We start from the raw sequence: 16,808 nt of genomic DNA, 5'->3' as shown, positions 1-16,808 counted from the left end.
TGCAGAAGCACCTCTTTGCTTCTATACTCAATTCCTCTTGTCATGAAGGCCAGCATGCTATTAGCCTTCTTCACTACCTGCTGTACCTGCATGCTTGCCTTCATTGACTGGTGTACAAGAACACCCAGATCTCTCTGTCCTGCCCCTTTACCTAAATTGACTCCATTTAGGTAGTAATCTGCCTTCCTGTTCTTGCCACCAAAGTGGATAACCATACATTTATCCACATTAAACTGCATCTGCCATGCATCCGTCCACTCACCTAACCTGTAATCTCCTAACATCCTCCTCACATTTCACCCTGCCACCCAGCTTTGTATCATCAGCAAATTTGCTAATATTACTTTTAATACCATCATCTATATCATTAATGTATATTGTAAAAAGCTGCGGTCCCAGCACTGATCCCTGTGGTATCCCACTGGTCACCGCCTGCCATTCCGAAATGGAGCCGTTTATCACTACTCTTTGTTTCCTGTCAGCCAACCAACTTTCAATCCAAGTCAGTATTTTGCCCCCAATACCATGCCCCCTAATTTTGCTCACTAACCTCCTATGTGGGACTTTATCAAAGGCTTTCTGAAAGTCCAGGTACACTACATCTACTGGATCTCCCTCGTCCATCGTCAGAGTTACATCCTCAAAAAATTCCAGAAGATTAGTCAAGCATGATTTCCCCTTCATAAATCCATGCTGACTCTGACCTATCCTGTTACTACTTTCCAGATGTGTTATAATTTCATCCTTTATAATTGACTCCAGCATCTTTCCCACCACTGAGGTCAGACTAACTGGTCTATAATTCGCTGTTTTCTCTCTCCCTCCTTTCTTAAAAAGTGGGACAACATTAGCCACCCTCCGATCCGCAGGAACTGATCCTGAATCTATCGAACTCTGGAAAATAATCACCAACGCATCCACGATTTCCCGAGCCACCTCCTTCAGTGCCCTGGGATGTAGACTATCAGGCCCTGGGGACTTATCAACCTTCAGACCTAACAGTCTCTCCAACACCAAATCCTGGCAAATATAAATTCCCTAAAGTGCAGGTCCTTCAGCCACTGTTATCTCAGGGAGATTGCTTGTGTCTTCCCCAGTGAACACAGATCTGAAGTACCCATTTAATTCTTCTGCCATTTCTTTGTACCCTGCTATAAATTCAACTGTTTCTGTCTTCAAGGGCCCAATTTTAGCCCTAACCAATTTTTTTCTTTTCACATACCTAAAAAAGCCTACATATTTTTGGCCAGTTTACCTTGGTACCTTATTTTTTCTTTCCGTATTTCCTTTTTAGTAATCCTCTGTTGTTCTTTAAAAGTTTCCCAGTCCTCAGTTTTCCCACTTATCTTTGCTATGTTATACTTTTTCCCTTTTAACTTTATATGTTTCTTAACTTCCCTCGTCAGCCACGGCCACCCCTGCCTCCTCCTGGGATCTTTCTTCCTTTTTGGAATGAACTGATCCTGCGTCTTCTGCATTATACCCAGAAATCCCTGCCATTGTTGTTCCACTGTCATCCCTGCTAGGGTATTGCACCATTGAACTTTGGCCAGCTCCTCCCTCATAGCTCCATAGTTCCCTTTATTCAACTGAAATATTGTCACTTCCGATTGTACCCTCTCCCTTTCAAACTGCAGATTAAAGCTTATTGTATTGTGGTCACTACCTCCTAATGGATGTGCAGGTTAGGGTGGATTGGCCGTGCTAAATTGTCCCATAGTGCCCAGGGATGTGCAGGTTAGGGTGGATTGGCCATGCTAAATTGTCCCATCGTGTCCAGGGATGTGCAGGTTAGGGTGGATTGGCCGTGCTAACTTGTCCCATAGTGTCGGGATGTGCAGGTTAGGGTGGACTGGCCATGCTAAATTACCCCATAGTATCCAGGGATGTGCAGGTTAGGGTGGATTGGCCGTGCTAAATTACCCATAGTGCCCAGGGATGTGCAGGTTAGGGTGGATTGGCCGTGCTAAATTGTCCCATAGTGCCCAGGGATGTGCAGGTTATGGTGGATTGGCCGTGCTAAATTGTCCCATAGTGTCCAGGGATGTGCAGGTTAGGGTGGATTGGCCATGCTAAATTGTCCTATAGTGTCCAGGGATGTGCAGGTTAGGGTGGATTTGCCGTGCTAAATTGTCCCATAGTGCCCAGGGATGTGCAGGTTAGGGTGGATTGGCCGTGCTAAATTGTCCCATTGTGCCCAGGGATGTGCAGGTTAGGGTGGATTGGCCATGCTAAATTGTCCCATAGTGTCCAGGGATGTGCAGGTTAGGGTGGATTGGCCGTGCTAAATTGTCCAATATGCCCAGTGATGTGCAGGTTAGGGTGGATTGGCCATGCTAAATTGTCCCATAGTGCCCAGGGATGTGCAGGATAGGGTGGATTGGCTGTGCTAAATTGTCCCATAGTGCCCAGTGATGTGCAGGTTAGGGTGGATTGGCCATGCTAAATTGTCCCATAGTGCCCAGGGATGTGCAGGTTAGGGTGGATTGGCCGTGCTAAATTGTCCCATAGTGTCCAGGGATGTGCAGGTAAGGATGGATTGGCCGTATTAAATTGCCCATAGTGCCCAGGGATGTGCAGGTTAGGGTGGATTGGCCGTGCTAAATTGTCCCCATTGTGCCCAGGGATGTGCAGGTTAGGGTGGATTGGCCGTGCTAAATTGTCCCATAGTGCCCAGGGATGTGCAGGTTAGGGTGGATTGGCCGTGCTAAATTGTACCATAGTGCCCAGGGATGTGCAGGTTAGGGTGGATTGGCCGTGCTAAATTGTCCCATAGTGCCCAGGGATGTGCAGGTTAGGGTGGATTGGCCGTGATAAATTGTCCTATAGTGCCCAGGGATGTGCAGGTTAGGGTGGATTGGCCATGCTAAATTGTCCCATAGTGCCCAGGGATGTGCAGGTTAGGGTGGATTGGCCGTGATAAATTGTCCCATAGTGCCCAGGGATGTGCAGGTTAGGGTGGATTGGCCGTGCTAAATTGCCCCATAGTGTGTAGGGATGTGCAGGTTAGGGTGGATTGGCCATGCTAAATTGTCCCATAGTGCCCAGGGATATGCAGGTTAGGGTGGATTGGCCGTGCTAAATTGTCCCATAGTGCCCAGGGATGTGCAGGTTAGGGTGGATTGGCCATGCTAAAATGTCCCATAGTGTCCAGGGATGTGCAGGTTAGGGTGGATTGGCCGTGCTAAATTGTCGCATAGTGCCCAGGGATGTGCAGGTTAGGGTGGATTGGCCATGCTAAAATGTCCCATAGTGTCCAGGGATGTGCAGGTTAGGGTGGATTGGCCGTGCTAAATTGTCCCATAGTGTCCAGGGATGTGCAGGTTAGGGTGGATTGGCCGTGCAAAATTGTCACATAGTGCCCAGGGATGTGCAGGTTAGGGTGGATTGGCCATGCTAAATTGTCCCATAGTGCCCAGGGATGTGCAGGTTAGGGTGGATTGGCCGTGATAAATTGTCCCATAGTGCCCAGGGATGTGCAGGTTAGGGTGGATTGTCCGTGCTAAATTGCCCCATAGGGTGTAGGGATGTGCAGGTTAGGGTGGATTGGCCGTGCTAAATTGTCCCATAGTGCCCAGGGATATGCAGGTTAGGGTGGATTGGCCGTGCTAAATTGTCCCATAGTGCCCAGGGATGTGCAGGATAGGGTGGATTGGCTGTGCTAAATTGTCCCATAGTGCCCAGTGATGTGCAGGTTAGGGTGGATTGGCCATGCTAAATTGTCCCATAGTGCCCAGGGATGTGCAGGTTAGGGTGGATTGGCCGTGCTAAATTGTCCCATAGTGTCCAAGGATGTGCAGGTAAGGATGGATTGGCCGTATTAAATTGCCCATAGTGCCCAGGGATGTGCAGGTTAGGGTGGATTGGCCGTGCTAAATTGTCCCCATTGTGCCCAGGGATGTGCAGGTTAGGGTGGATTGGCCGTGCTAAATTGTCCCATAGTGCCCAGGGATGTGCAGGTTAGGGTGGATTGGCCGTGCTAAATTGTACCATAGTGCCCAGGGATGTGCAGGTTAGGGTGGATTGGCCGTGCTAAATTGTCCCATAGTGCCCAGGGATGTGCAGGTTAGGGTGGATTGGCCGTGATAAATTGTCCTATAGTGCCCAGGGATGTGCAGGTTAGGGTGGATTGGCCATGCTAAATTGTCCCATAGTGCCCAGGGATGTGCAGGTTAGGGTGGATTGGCCGTGCTAAATTGTCCCATAGTGCCCAGGGATATGCAGGTTAGGGTGGATTGGCCGTGCTAAATTGTCCCATAGTGCCCAGGGATGTGCAGGTTAGGGTGGATTGGCCATGCTAAAATGTCCCATAGTGTCCAGGGATGTGCAGGTTAGGGTGGATTGGCCGTGCTAAATTGTCGCATAGTGCCCAGGGATGTGCAGGTTAGGGTGGATTGGCCATGCTAAATTGTCCCATAGTGCCCAGGGATGTGCAGGTTAGGGTGGATTGGCCATGCTAAAATGTCCCATAGTGTCCAGGGATGTGCAGGTTAGGGTGGATTGGCCGTGCTAAATTGTCCCATAGTGTCCAGGCATGTGCAGGTTAGGGTGGATTGGCCGTGCAAAATTGTCACATAGTGCCCAGGGATGTGCAGGTTAGGGTGGATTGGCCATGCTAAATTGTCCCATAGTGCCCAGGGATGTGCAGGTTAGGGTGGATTGGCCGTGATAAATTGTCCCATAGTGCCCAGGGATGTGCAGGTTAGGGTGGATTGGCCGTGCTAAATTGCCCCATAGGGTGTAGGGATGTGCAGGTTAGGGTGGATTGGCCGTGCTAAATTGTCCCATAGTGCCCAGGGATATGCAGGTTAGGGTGGATTGGCCGTGCTAAAATGTCCCATAGTGTCCAGGGATGTGCAGGTTAGGGTGGATTGGCCGTGCTAAATTGTCCCATAGTGCCCAGGGATGTGCAGGTTAGGGTGGATTGGCCGTGCTAAATTGTCCCATAGTGTCCAGGGATGTGCAGGTTAGGGTGGATTGGCCGTGCAAAATTGTCACATAGTGCCCAGGGATGTGCAGGTTAGGGTGGATTGGCCGTGCAAAATTGTCACATAGTGCCCAGGGTTGGACAATATATAATAGGTGCAGGAGTAGGCTATTCTGCCCTTCGAGCCAGCACCACCATTCATTATGATCATGACTGATCATCCTCAATCAGTATCCTGTTCCTGCCTTATCCCCATAACCCTTCATTCCACTATCCTTAAGAGATCTATCCATCTCTTTCTTGAAAGTATCCAAAGACTGGGCCTCCACTGCCCTCTGGGGCAGAGCATTCCACACACCCACCACTCTCTGGGTAAAGACGTTTCTCCATGACTCTGTTCTCAGTGGCCTACCCCTTATTTTTAAGCTGTGTCCTCTGGTTCGGGACTCACCTATCAGCGGAAACCTGCTTCCTGCCTCCAGAGTGTCCAATCCTTTAATAATCGTATACGTCTCAAACAGATCCCCCCTCAGCCTTCTAAACTCAAGGGTCTACAAGCTGAAAATGTGTTGCTGGGAAAGCGCAGCAGGTCAGGCAGCATCCAAGGAGCAGGAGAATCGACATTTCGGGCATGAGCCCTTCTTCAGGAATGAGGAGGCTAAGATAAAAGGTAGGGAGGAGGGACTTGGGGGAGGGGCGTTGGAAATGCGATAGGTGGAAGGAGGTTAAGGTGAGGGTGATAGACCGGAGAGGGGGTGGGGGCGGAGAGGTCAGGAAGATGATTGCAGGTTAGGAAGGCGGTGCTGAGTTCGAGGGTTGGGACTGAGACAAGGTGGGGGGGAGGGGAAAAGAGGAAACTGGAGAAATCTGAGGTCATCCCCTGTGGTTGGAGGGTTCCTAAGCGGAAGATGAGGTGCTCTTCCTCCAACCGTCGTGTTGCTATGGTCTGGCGATGGAGGAGTCCAAGGACCTGCATGTCCTTGGTGGAGTGGGAGGGGGAGTTGAAGTGTTGAGCCACGGGGTGGTTGGGTTGGTTGATCCGGGTGTCCCAGAGGTGTTCTCTGAAACGTTCCGCAAGTAGGCAGCCTGTCTCCCCAATTCCTTTCAAGCATACTCAAGCCCAGTCACTCCAATCTTTCAGAATAAGATAGTCCCGCCATTCCAGGAATTGACCTCGTGAACCTACGCTGCACTCCCTCAATAGCCAGAATGTCTTTCCTCAAATTTGGAGACCAGAACTGCACACAGTACTCCAGGTGTGGTCTCACCAGGGCCCTGTACAGCTGCAGAAGCACCTCTTTGCTTCTATACTCAATTCCTCTTGTCATGAAGGCCAGCATGCTATTAGCCTTCTTCACTACCTGCTGTACCTGCATGCTTGCCTTCATTGACTGGTGTACAAGAACACCCAGATCTCTCTGTACTGCCCCTTTACCTAACTTGACTCCATTTAGGTAGTAATCTGCCTTCCTGTTCTTGCTACCAAAGTGGATAACCACACATTTATCTACATTAAACTGCATCTGCCATGCATCCGTCCACTCACCTAACCTGTAATCTCCTAACATCCTCCTCACATTTCACTCTGCCACCCAGCTTTGTATCATCAGCAAATTTGCTAATATTACTTTTAATACCATCATCTATATCATTAATGTATATTGTAAAAAGCTGCGGTCCCAGCACTGATCCCTGTGGTATCCCACTGGTCACCGCCTGCCATTCCGAAATGGAGCCGTTTATCACTACTCTTTGTTTCCTGTCAGCCAACCAACTTTCAATCCAAGTCAGTATTTTGCCCCCAATACCATGCCCCCTAATTTTGCTCACTAACCTCCTATGTGGGACTTTATCAAAGGCTTTCTGAAAGTCCAGGTACACTACATCTACTGGATCTCCCTCGTCCATCTTCAGAGTTACATCCTCAAAATATTCCAGAAGATTAGTCAAGCATGATTTCCCCTTCATAAATCCATGCTGACTCTGACCTATCCTGTTACTACTATCCAGATGTGTTATAATTTCATCCTTTATAATTGACTCCAGCATCTTTCCCACCACTGAGGTCAGACTAACTGGTCTATAATTCGCTGTTTTCTCTCTCCCTCCTTTCTTAAAAAGTGGGACAACATTAGCCACCCTCCGATCCGCAGGAACTGATCCTGAATCTATCGAACTCTGGAAAATAATCACCAACGCATCCACGATTTCCCGAGCCACCTCCTTCAGTGCCCTGGGATGTAGATTATCAGGCCCTGGGGACTTATCAACCTTCAGACCTAACAGTCTCTCCAACACCAATTCCTGGCAAATATAAATTCCCTTCAGTTCAGGTCCTCCAGCCACTGTTACCTCAGGGAGATTGCTTGTGTCTTCCCCAGTGAACACAGATCTGAAGTACCAATTCAATTCTTCTGCCATTTCTTTGTTCCCCGTAATATATTCCCCTGTTTCTGTCTTCAAGGGCCCAATTTTAGCCCTAACCAATTTTTTTCTTTTCACATACCTAAAAAAGCCTACATATTTTTGGCCAGTTTACCTTGGTACCTTATTTTTTCTTTCCGTATTTCCTTTTTAGTAATCCTCTGTTGTTCTTTAAAAGTTTCCCAGTCCTCCATTTTCCCACTTATCTTTGCTATGTTATACTTTTTCCCTTTTAACTTTATATGTTTCTTAACTTCCCTCGTCAGCCACGGCCACCCCTGCCTCCTCCTGGGATCTTTCTTCCTTTTTGGAATGAACTGATCCTGCATCTTCTGCATTATACCCAGAAATACCTGCCATTGTTCCTCCACAGTCATCCCTGCTAGGATATTGCACCATTGAACTTTGGCCAGCTCCTCCCTCATAGCTCCATAATTCCCTTTATTCAACTGAAATATTGTCACTTCCGATTGTACCCTCTCCCTTTCAAACTGCAGATTAAAGCTTATTGTATTGTGGTCACTACCTCCTAATGGATGTGCAGGTTAGGGTGGATTGGCCGTGCTAAATTGTCCCATAGTGCCCAGGGATGTGCAGGTTAGGGTGGATTGGCCATGCTAAATTGTCCCATCGTGTCCAGGGATGTGCAGGTTAGGGTGGATTGGCCGTGCTAACTTGTCCCATAGTGTCGGGATGTGCAGGTTAGGGTGGACTGGCCATGCTAAATTACCCCATAGTATCCAGGGATGTGCAGGTTAGGGTGGATTGGCCGTGCTAAATTACCCATAGTGCACAGGGATGTGCAGGTTAGGGTGGATTGGCCGTGCTAAATTGTCCCATAGTGCCCAGGGATGTGCAGGTTATGGTGGATTGGCCGTGCTAAATTGTCCCATAGTGCCCAGGGATGTGCAGGTTAGGGTGGATTGGCCGTGCTAAATTGTCCCATAGTGTCCAGGGATGTGCAGGTTAGGGTGGATTGGCCATGCTAAATTGTCCCATAGTGTCCAGGGATGTGCAGGTTAGGGTGGATTTGCCGTGCTAAATTGTCCCATAGTGCCCAGGGATGTGCAGGTTAGGGTGGATTGGCCGTGCTAAATTGTCCCATTGTGCCCAGGGATGTGCAGGTTAGGGTGGATTGGCCATGCTAAATTGTCCCATAGTGTCCAGGGATGTGCAGGTTAGGGTGGATTGGCCGTGCTAAATTGTCCAATATGCCCAGTGATGTGCAGGTTAGGGTGGATTGGCCATGCTAAATTGTCCCATAGTGCCCAGGGATGTGCAGGATAGGGTGGATTGGCTGTGCTAAATTGTCCCATAGTGCCCAGTGATGTGCAGGTTAGGGTGGATTGGCCATGCTAAATTGTCCCATAGTGCCCAGGGATGTGCAGGTTAGGGTGGATTGGCCGTGCTAAATTGTCCCATAGTGTCCAGGGATGTGCAGGTAAGGATGGATTGGCCGTATTAAATTGCCCATAGTGCCCAGGGATGTGCAGGTTAGGGTGGATTGGCCGTGCTACATTGTCCCCATTGTGCCCAGGGATGTGCAGGTTAGGGTGGATTGGCCGTGCTAAATTGTCCCATAGTGCCCAGGGATGTGCAGGTTAGGGTGGATTGGCCGTGCTAAATTGTACCATAGTGCCCAGGGATGTGCAGGTTAGGGTGGATTGGCCGTGCTAAATTGTCCCATAGTGCCCAGGGATGTGCAGGTTAGGGTGGATTGGCCGTGATAAATTGTCCTTTAGTGCCCAGGGATGTGCAGGTTAGAGTGGATTGGCCATGCTAAATTGTCCCATAGTGCCCAGGGATGTGCAGGTTAGGGTGGATTGGCCGTGATAAATTGTCCCATAGTGCCCAGGGATGTGCAGGTTAGGGTGGATTGGCCGTGCTAAATTGCCCCATAGTGTGTAGGGATGTGCAGGTTAGGGTGGATTGGCCGTGCTAAATTGTCCCATAGTGCCCAGGGATATGCAGGTTAGGGTGGATTGGCCGTGCTAAATTGTCCCATAGTGCCCAGGGATGTGCAGGTTAGGGTGGATTGGCCATGCTAAAATGTCCCATAGTGTCCAGGGATGTGCAGGTTAGGGTGGATTGGCCGTGCTAAATTGTCGCATAGTGCCCAGGGATGTGCAGGTTAGGGTGGATTGGCCATGCTAAAATGTCCCATAGTGTCCAGGGATGTGCAGGTTAGGGTGGATTGGCCGTGCTAAATTGTCCCATAGTGTCCAGGGATGTGCAGGTTAGGGTGGATTGGCCGTGCAAAATTGTCACATAGTGCCCAGGGATGTGCAGGTTAGGGTGGATTGGCCATGCTAAATTGTCCCATAGTGCCCAGGGATGTGCAGGTTAGGGTGGATTGGCCGTGATAAATTGTCCCATAGTGCCCAGGGATGTGCAGGTTAGGGTGGATTGGCCGTGCTAAATTGCCCCATAGGGTGTAGGGATGTGCAGGTTAGGGTGGATTGGCCGTGCTAAATTGTCCCATAGTGTCCAGGGATGTGCAGGTTAGGGTGGATTGGCCGTGCTAAATTGTCACATAGTGCCCAGGGATGTGCAGGTTAGGGTGGATTGGCCATGCTAAATTGTCCCATAGTGCCCAGGGATGTGCAGGTTAGGGTGGATTGGCCGTGATAAATTGTCCCATAGTGCCCAGGGATGTGCAGGTTAGGGTGGATTGGCCGTGCTAAATTGCCCCATAGGGTGTAGGGATGTGCAGGTTAGGGTGGATTGGCCGTGCTAAATTGTCCCATAGTGCCCAGGGATATGCAGGTTAGGGTGGATTGGCCGTGCTAAAATGTCCCATAGTGTCCAGGGATGTGCAGGTTAGGGTGGATTGGCCGTGCTAAATTGTCCCATAGTGCCCAGGGATGTGCAGGTTAGGGTGGATTGGCCGTGCTAAATTGTCCCATAGTGTCCAGGGATGTGCAGGTTAGGGTGGATTGGCCGTGCAAAATTGTCACATAGTGCCCAGGGATGTGCAGGTTAGGGTGGATTGGCCGTGCAAAATTGTCACATAGTGCCCAGGGTTGGACAATATATAATAGGTGCAGGAGTAGGCTATTCTGCCCTTCGAGCCAGCACCACCATTCATTATGATCATGACTGATCATCCTCAATCAGTATCCTGTTCCTGCCTTATCCCCATAACCCTTCATTCCACTATCCTTAAGAGATCTATCCATCTCTTTCTTGAAAGTATCCAAAGACTGGGCCTCCACTGCCCTCTGGGGCAGAGCATTCCACACACCCACCACTCTCTGGGTAAAGACGTTTCTCCATGACTCTGTTCTCAGTGGCCTACCCCTTATTTTTAAGCTGTGTCCTCTGGTTCGGGACTCACCTATCAGCGGAAACCTGCTTCCTGCCTCCAGAGTGTCCAATCCTTTAATAATCGTATACGTCTCAAACAGATCCCCCCTCAGCCTTCTAAACTCAAGGGTCTACAAGCTGAAAATGTGTTGCTGGGAAAGCGCAGCAGGTCAGGCAGCATCCAAGGAGCAGGAGAATCGACATTTCGGGCATGAGCCCTTCTTCAGGAATGAGGAGGCTAAGATAAAAGGTAGGGAGGAGGGACTTGGGGGAGGGGCGTTGGAAATGCGATAGGTGGAAGGAGGTTAAGGTGAGGGTGATGGACCGGAGAGGGGGTGGGGGCGGAGAGGTCAGGAAGATGATTGCAGGTTAGGAAGGCGGTGCTGAGTTCGAGGGTTGGGACTGAGACAAGGTGGGGGGGAGGGGAAAAGAGGAAACTGGAGAAATCTGAGGTCATCCCCTGTGGTTGGAGGGTTCCTAAGCGGAAGATGAGGTGCTCTTCCTCCAACCGTCGTGTTGCTATGGTCTGGCGATGGAGGAGTCCAAGGACCTGCATGTCCTTGGTGGAGTGGGAGGGGGAGTTGAAGTGTTGAGCCACGGGGTGGTTGGGTTGGTTGATCCGGGTGTCCCAGAGGTGTTCTCTGAAACGTTCTGCAAGTAGGCAGCCTGTCTCCCCAATTCCTTTCAAGCATACTCAAGCCCAGTCACTCCAATCTTTCAGAATAAGATAGTCCCGCCATTCCAGGAATTGACCTCGTGAACCTACGCTGCACTCCCTCAATAGCCAGAATGTCTTTCCTCAAATTTGGAGACCAGAACTGCACACAGTACTCCAGGTGTGGTCTCACCAGGGCCCTGTACAGCTGCAGAAGCACCTCTTTGCTTCTATACTCAATTCCTCTTGTCATGAAGGCCAGCATGCTATTAGCCTTCTTCACTACCTGCTGTACCTGCATGCTTACCTTCATTGACTGGTGTACAAGAACACCCAGATCTCTCTGTACTGCCCCTTTACCTAACTTGACTCCATTTAGGTAGTAATCTGCCTTCCTGTTCTTGCTACCAAAGTGGATAACCACACATTTATCTACATTAAACTGCATCTGCCATGCATCCGTCCACTCACCTAACCTGTAATCTCCTAACATCCTCCTCACATTTCACCCTGCCACCCAGCTTTGTATCATCAGCAAATTTGCTAATATTACTTTTAATACCATCATCTATATCATTAATGTATATTGTAAAAAGCTGCGGTCCCAGCACGGATCCCTGCAGTACCCTACTGGTCACTGCCTGCCATTCCGAAATGGAGCCGTTTATCACTACTCTTTGTTTCCTGTCAGCCAACCAACTTCAATCCAAGTCAGTATTTTGCCCCCAATACCATGTCCCCTAATTTTGCTCACTAACCTCCTATATGGGACTTTATCAAAGGCTTTCTGAAAGTCCAGGTACACTACATCTACTGGATCTCCCTCGTCCATCTTCAGAGTTACATCCTCAAAAAATTCCAGAAGATTAGTCAAGCATGATTTCCCCTTCATAAATCCATGCTGACTCTGTCCTATCCTGTTACTACTATCCAGACGTGTTATAATTTCATCCTTTATAATTGACTCCAGCATCTTTCCCACCACTGAGGTCAGACTAACTGGTCTATAATTCGCTGTTTTCTCTCTCCCTCCTTTCTTAAAAAGTGGTACAACATTAGCCACCCTCCAATCCGCAGGAACTGATCCTGAATCTATCGAACTCTGGAAAATAATCACCAACACATCCACGATTTCCCGAGCCACCTCCTTCAGTACCCTGGGATGTAGACCATCAGGCCCTGGGGACTTATCACCCTTCAGACCTAACCGTCTCTCCAACACCAATTCCTGGCAAATATAAATTCCCTAAAGTGCAGGTCCTTCAGCCACTGTTACCTCAGGGAGATTGCTTGTGTCTTCCCCAGTGAACACAGATCTGAAGTACCCATTCAATTCTTCTGCCATTTCTTTGTACCCTGCTATAAATTCAACTGTTTCTGTCTTCAAGGGCCCAATTTTAGCCCTAACCAATTTTTTTCTTTTCACATATCTAAAAAAGCCTATATATTTTTGGCCAGTTTACCTTGGTACCTTATTTTTTCTTTCCGTATTTCCTTTTTAGTAATCCTCTGTTGTTCTTTAAAAGTTTCCCAGTCCTCAGTTTTCCCACTTATCTTTGCTATGTTATACTTTTTCCCTTTTATCTTTATATGTTTCTTAACTTCCCTCGTCAGCCACGGCCACCCCTGCCTCCTCCTGGGATCTTTCTTCCTTTTTGGAATGAACTGATCCTGCATCTTCTGCATTATACCCAGAAATACCTGCCATTGTTCCTCCACAGTCATCCCTGCTAGGGTATTGCACCATTGACCTTTGGCCAGCTCCTCCCTCGTAGCTCCATAGTTCCCTTTATTCAACTGAAATATTGTCACTTCCGATTGTACCCTCTCCCTTTCAAACTGCAGATTAAAGCTTATTGTATTGTGGTCACTACCTCCTAATGGATGTGCAGATTAGGGTGGATTGGCCATGTTAAATTGTCCCATAGTGTCCAGGGATGTGTAGGTTAGGGTGGATTGGCCGTGCTAAATTGTCCCATAGTGTCCAGGGATGTGCAGGTTAGGGTGGATTGGCCATGCTAAATTGTCCCATAGTGTCCAGGGATGTGCAGGTTAGGGTGGATTGGCCGTGCTAAATTGTCCCATAGTGTCTAGGGATGTGCAGGTTAGGGTGGACTGGCCGTGCTAAATTGTCCCATAGTGTCTAGGGATGTGCAGGTTAGGGTGGATTGGCCATGCTAAATTACCCCATAGTATCCAGGGATGTGCAGGTTAGGGTGGATTGGCCGTGCTAAATTGTCCCATAGTGCCCAGGGATGTGCAGATTAGGGTGGATTGGCCGTGCTAAAATACCTATAGTGCCCAGGGATGTGCAGGTTAGGGTGGATTGGCCGTGCTAAATATTGAGGAGAGAGTGAGGTCTGCAGATGCTGGAGATCAGAGCTGGAAATGTGTTGCTGGAAAGGCGCAGCAGGTCAGGCAGCATCCAGGGAACAGGAGAATCAACGTTTCGGGCATAAGCCCTTCTTCAGGAATGAGGAAAGTTTGTCCAGCAGGCTAAGATAAAAGGTAGGGAGGAGGGACTTGGGGGGGGGAGCGTCGGAAATGTGATAGGTGGAAAGAGGTCAAGGTGAGGGTGATAGGTCAGACTGGGGTGGGGGCGGAGAGGTCGGGAAGAAGATTGCAGGTTAGGAAGGCGGTGCTGAATTTGATGGATTTGACTGAGACAAGGTGGGGGGAGGGGAAATGAGGAAACTGGTGAAATCCGAGTTCATCCCTTGTGGTTGGAGGGTTCCTAGCCGGAAGATGAGGCGTTCTTCCTCCAACCGTCGTTTCGCTGTGGTCTGACGATGGAGGAGTCCAAAGACCTGCATATCCTTGGTGGAGTGGGAGGGGGAATTGAAATGTTGAGCTACAGGGTGATTGGGTTGGTTGGTCCGGGTGTCCCAGAGGTGTTCTCTGAAACGCTCCGCAAGTAGGCGGCCTGTCTCCCCAATATAGAGGAGGCCACATCGGGTGCAGAGGATGCAATAGATGATATGTGTGGAGGTGCAGGTGAATCTGTGGCGGATATGGAAGTTTCCTTTGGGGCCTTGGAGGGAGGTGAGGGGGGAGGTGTGGGCGCAAGTCTTGCACCTCCTGCGGTTGCAGGGGAAGGTGCCGGGAGTGGAGGTTGGGTTAGTGGGGGGTGTGGATCTGACGAGGGAGTCACGGAGGGAGTGGTCTTTACGGAATGCTGATAGGGAAGGGGAGGGAAATATACCCATAGTATTCCCATAGTATCCAGGGATGTGCAGGTTAGGGTGGATTGGCCGTGCTAAATGTCCCATAATGTCCAGGGATGTGCAGGTTAGGGTGGATTGGCCGTGCTAAATTGTCCCATATTGCCCAGGGATGGGCAGGTTAGGGTGGATTGGCCGTGCTAAATTGTCCCATAGTGCCCAGGGATGTGCAGGTAAGGGTGGATTGGCCGTGCTAAATTGTCCCATAGTGCCCAGGGATGTGCAGGTTAGGGTGGATTGGCCGTGTTAAATTGTCCCATAGTGTCCAGGGATGTGCAGGTTAGGGTGGATTGGCCGTGCTAAATTGTCCCATAGTGCCCAGGGATGTGCAGGTTAGGGTGGATTGGCCGGGCTAAATTGTCCCATAGTGCCCAGGGATGTGCAGGTTAGGGTGGATTGGCCGTGCTAAATTGTCCCATAGTGCCCAGGGATGTGCAGGTTAGGGTGGATTGGTCGTGCTAAATTGTCCCATACTGCCCAGGGATGTGCAGGTTAGGGTGGGTTGGCCGTGCTAAATTGTCCCATAGTGCCCAGGGATGTGCAGGTTAGGGTGGATTGGCCATGCTAAATTGTCCCATAGTCCCCAGGGATGTGCAGGTTAGGGTGGATTGGCCGTGCTAAATTGTCCCATAGTGCCCAGGGATGTGCAGGTTAGGGTGGATTGGCCATGCTAAATTGTCCCATAGTGCCCAGGGATGTGCAGGTTAGGGGGGATTGGCCATGCTAAATTGTCCCATAGTGCCCAGGGATGTGCAGGTTAGGGTGGATTGGCCGTGCTAAATTGTCCCATAGTGCCCAGGGATGTGCAGGTTAGGGTGGATTGGCCGTGCTAAATTGTCCCATAGTGCCCAGGGATGTGCAGGTTAGGGTGGATTGGCCGTGCTAAATTGTCCCATAGTGCCCAGGGATATGCAGGTTAGGGTGGATTGGCCGTGCTAAATTGCCCCATAGTGCCCAGGGATGTGCAGGTTAGGGTGGATTGGCCGTGCTAAATTGTCCCATAGTGTCCAGGGATGTGCAGGTTAGGGTGGATTGGCCGTGCTAAATTGTCCCATAGTGTCCAGGGATGTGCAGGTTAGGGTGGATTGGCCGTGCTAAATTGTCCCATAGTGCCCAGGGATGTGCAGGTTAGGGTGGATTGGCCGTGCTAAATTGTCCCATAGTGCCCAGGGATGTGCAGGTTAGGGTGGGTTGGCCGTGCTAAATTGTCCCATAGTGCCCAGGGATGTGCAGGTTAGGGTGGATTGGCCGTGCTAAATTGTCCCATAGTGCCCAGGGATGTGCAGGTTTGGGTGGGTTGGCCGTGCTAAATTGTCCCATAGTGTCCAGGGATGTGCAGGTTAGGGTGGATTGGCCGTGCTAAATTGTCCCACAGTGCCCAGGGATGTGCAGGTTAGGGTGGATTGGCCGTGCTAAATTGTCCCACAGTGCCCAGGGATGTGCAGGTTAGGGTGGATTGGCCGTGCTAAATTGTCCCACAGTGCCCAGGGATGTGCAGGTTAGGGTGGATTGGCCGTGCTAAGTTGTCCCACAGTGCCCAGGGATGTGCAGGTTAGGGTGGATTGGCCGTGCTAAATTGTCCCATAGTGCCCAGGGATGTGCAGGTTAGGGTGGATTGGCCGTGCTAAATTGTCCCATAGTGTCCAGGGATGTGCAGGTTAGGGTGGATTGGCCGTGCTAAATTGTCCCATAGTGCCCAGGGATGTGCAGGTTAGGGTGGATTGGCCGTGCTAAATTGTCCCATCGTGCCCAGGGATGTGCAGGTTAGGGTGGATTGGCCGTGCTAAATTGTCCCATAGTGCCCGGGGATGTGCAGGTTAGGGTGGATTGGCCGTGCTAAATTGTCCCATAGTGCCCAGGGATGTGTAGGTTAGGGTGGATTGGCCATGCTAAATTGTCCCATAGTGTAAGGTGGATTAGTCAGAGGGAAATGGGTGGGTTGCTTTTCAGAGGATCGGTGTAGACTTGTTGGGCCGAAGGGCCTGTTTCCACACTGTAGGGAATCTAATCTAATCTAATTTAATCTGTCTCTCTCAGCCCTCTCCTCTCCAAGGGAGGACCGTCTACACACCCCTTCACTCTCCCCTTGTCACTGAATTTTCTCATGCCTCATGTAAACAGCTTCTGCACATCTCTACTGGGCCCGGCAATCCAGCTGTAGTCCTGTGAGTGAAGATTCTGGTTCTCTCTCCACGGATGCTGCCAGACCCACTGTGTTTCTCCAGCCATTTCAGTTCTTAGCTCCTTCCTTTGCTCGTCGAAATCCATCCACATT

This window comes from Chiloscyllium plagiosum, unplaced genomic scaffold, assembly GCF_037043375.1.
Source record: "Chiloscyllium plagiosum isolate Xiang-an unplaced genomic scaffold, Cpla_swu_hap1 HiC_scaffold_46, whole genome shotgun sequence".
NCBI classification, from domain to species: Eukaryota; Metazoa; Chordata; class Chondrichthyes; order Orectolobiformes; family Hemiscylliidae; genus Chiloscyllium; species Chiloscyllium plagiosum.
This window is presented reverse-complemented; position numbering follows the sequence as displayed.